Source organism: Octodon degus, unplaced genomic scaffold (genome assembly GCF_000260255.1).
Source record: "Octodon degus isolate 3935 unplaced genomic scaffold, OctDeg1.0 scaffold00096, whole genome shotgun sequence".
In the NCBI taxonomy this organism is placed as follows: domain Eukaryota; kingdom Metazoa; phylum Chordata; class Mammalia; order Rodentia; family Octodontidae; genus Octodon; species Octodon degus.
Genome location: NW_004524672.1, coordinates 8,716,400 through 8,719,716, shown reverse-complemented (window position 1 = coordinate 8,719,716; position 3,317 = coordinate 8,716,400).

Below are 3,317 nucleotides of genomic sequence, written 5' to 3'. Positions count from 1 at the left end.
TTTTTTTGTATTTTAGGGAAAGGTCTACAGGGTGTTTAGGGTCTCACTACTAGATTGGATTTGTAGTGATCTGCCTGTTAACAGCCTCTGAAGATCTGGGATTATAGGCATGCACTACCACACCCAGGCTCAATTACCATCTCAGTGTGCTCTGGGGGTGGGTCTGGCACCGTAGGCCAGGGGATCAAATCCCAGGCCCCTGTGCCTGCTTGTAAGCACTTTTAATCCTTTGAGCTATTTGACTGGCCCCTGTTTTCCACTTTTTAAAAAATTGGTATCTAAAATTGGTTGAAAGGTCTGAGTGTTTCACTTGCTGTTACTGCTGTGGCCCTTGTCTCACACAATAGGCTAGCTGCTATGGGAAGATATCTGCCTTTGTGGGACTTAGGCTGAGTAGATAAAAGTCCATGAGCTTGTAACCAAGGAGATTTCTTAGAAAACAAAGTAGAAGGGTCCTCTATTAGGCAGTTTCCTGTTGCTGGGACAGAGTACCTACCACAGATTAAAGGAGGAGAGCTTCATCTTGGGATATGGTTTCAGAGGTATCTATCCATAGTCATGTAGCTCTAAGGCACAAACTGCATGGCCAAGGGGCAAGGTGGGGTGGGGGAAGGAGAGAGTATGGAAGAGTCAGGGTGAGGGGTATGCTTTCCAAAGTCACACCCTTAGTGCCCACTTCCTCCCACTGTGCCCCACCTCCTCACATTCATAGATGAACTCATCAGTGGATTAATCTCTCCATAGCACCCCAATAAGCCAGTCACCTTCTGAAAACCTCACTTCTCAAAACATAGACTTTTGAGAAATGGTGTTTCATATAGAAGCCATAACATTTCCCATCCTGGAAAATTATTTTAATTTGTTTAGGACTCTGCATGTATAGTGATGATAACTTCAGTTACCAACTAGACTGTTCACTGCATGTACATGTACTGTTGCAAACTGTCTGATGCTTTATAGAGGGAACATTGGGGCTCAGATAGAGTAAGCAAGCTAATAATGATAGTAGGCTAGAGAGGGGGTCCAAGTACAAAACAGTCAGCCAAAGTGATTGTTTCAGAGATGGTCATATGACAGGTTAGGCTAAAGGAAGCTAGAAAGATAGGAAAATAGACAGACAGAGAGATAGACAAGCAGACAGACAGATGGACTGATTGGTTGATTTGGTTCTGGAGATTTAACCAAGGTCATCACACATGCTGAACTTCCGCTCCTCTGCCAAACTACCCCCTCAGGTCAAGGCAAAAGATTCAGGAATGACTGAAAAGACAGGCTTTCTTCTGTGAATTCTGAGCTGTAGTTGTAAGGCTGGAACTTTCAGTGATAAACTCCAAAAGGGAACTTGTCTGTGAAAGATGTGAAAATAGAGAAAGGCACAAAAAGTGGAGACAATTGGGTCTCTGAGGACAAGAGTCAACCCCACGTGTAGCTATGCCGTGTAGCTATGCCTCAGGCCAGTTTGCCTTAGAAGGCTTAGTTACATGAAATGGTATATGTCTCATTTTGGCTCATGACTTTTTAAAGTAGCTTTGTGTTTTAAACCTCTATACAGAGGGGTCTGGGATGGTCTCTCTTTCTTGTCAAACTTTCTGAGAACTGCAGGTATGTCCTGCAGTACTGTTCTATAACCAGTACCGTTCTATCACATGTTATGTCCAACACAATGGATGGCGGTTCCTTTTTTCTTTTTTTCCTTTTAAATGTATGTGTCCTTCATTATGGTGCAAAATCCTGCAGAGTAAGGATAAAGGCTCTGTGTGTGTGTGGGGGGGGGGCATGTGTATGCGTGTGTGTTTGTGTGTGTAACTCTTGACTTGTCCCCAGATCCAAAGCAATTTACAAATTTTTTTTTTAATGATTTAAAAACATTTTGTATTTATTTATTTATTTGGGACAGGGTCTCACTGCACAGCTTAGACTCGTTATCTTCCTGTCTCAGCCTCCCCAGTGCTGAGATTATAGGAGTGCACCAGCACACCCAATGTAGATGGCAGGCTCAGCACAGGGCCAGCATAGCATGTGGTACCAAGGATCAAGCCTGGGTTCTTGCGCTTGCCAGGCCAGTCTTTTACACTGCTGAGCTATCTCTCTGGCCCACAGTCTTCAAAGTTTGAATAAAAATATCTTTGCCTTTTTCTTTTGTAGTTCTGGGGATTGAATTCGGGCCTCATGAAAATGCTCTACCATGGAGGTTCACCCTAGGCCTTAAAAATGAAATTCTTTATATATCTTTATGGATCAAGGTGAATGTTCTCCAACCTCTTATAAAGCATTGACCCTCAAACTTCAATATGCAAAAAAATCATCCAAGAGTCTTCTCAGAATATAGATTTTATTTTAGAAGGGTGGGTGGGGCCAGACATTATAATTTTAAAAAAAAATCTCAAAATAATGCAAGCAGTAAACATTTTTGAGTGTGTGTCACTAGATTTCTCCATTAAGATGTCAAGTTGCAGTGTATTGAAACACTCTGCCAAAACACTCATGCTTTGTGAGGTAGTGAAGATATATTTTTTTTCCAAGAGCTAATCTCAAATTCTAACTTTATTCCAAGAGAGATTAATTTAATAACATAAAATTTAGGACATACAGAGCCATTTCTTTCTTGCCCAATCAATCAACAAGTTCTTATTGAGAACTGATTCTGAGCTTGGCCCTTGGCTAAATATTATGACATAGAAAAGAAACATGGGAGCAGATCAGGGGAGCTAGTGTGACACTTGCTGAGTGATGGGGCTAGTGATTTAGGAGCACTGTTAAGGTCTTTCATAGCCCTGGCCTTTCAAAACATTATTTCTTCTCCTTCTGGATTTTCTTCCTTCCTTCCTTCCTTCCTTCCTTCCTTCCTTCCTTCCTTCCTTCCTGCCTGCCTGCCTGCCTGCCTTCTTTCCTTCCTTCCTTTCTTCCTTTCTTCCTTCCTTCCTTCCTTCCTTCCTTCCTTCCTTCCTTCCTTCCTGTCTGTCTCTGTCTCTGTCTCTGTCTGTCTCTGTCTCTGTCTCTGTCTCTGTCTCTGTCTCTCTCAGTCTCTCTCTCTGTCTGTCTCTCTGTCTCTCTGTCTTCTTTCTTTCTTTTGTGACAATGAGGAATAAAACAAAGCTCAGGAGCCCAAGTTTCAGACCTTTTTTTTGAATTAGTTTACTCTGGTATTTTTTCCTTACTCAGATTGATCCATCCAACCAGGAAATGAAAATTTTGGCCTGGTGGCTGCATTATTCTCTGGGGATAATCCTAATAAAAGGAAGTGTAGATAGGGAACAAGGTTCCATGGAGCTTTCATCGCCAGGCTTCCTTAAGAAGATGATGCATCTCGCCAGTCC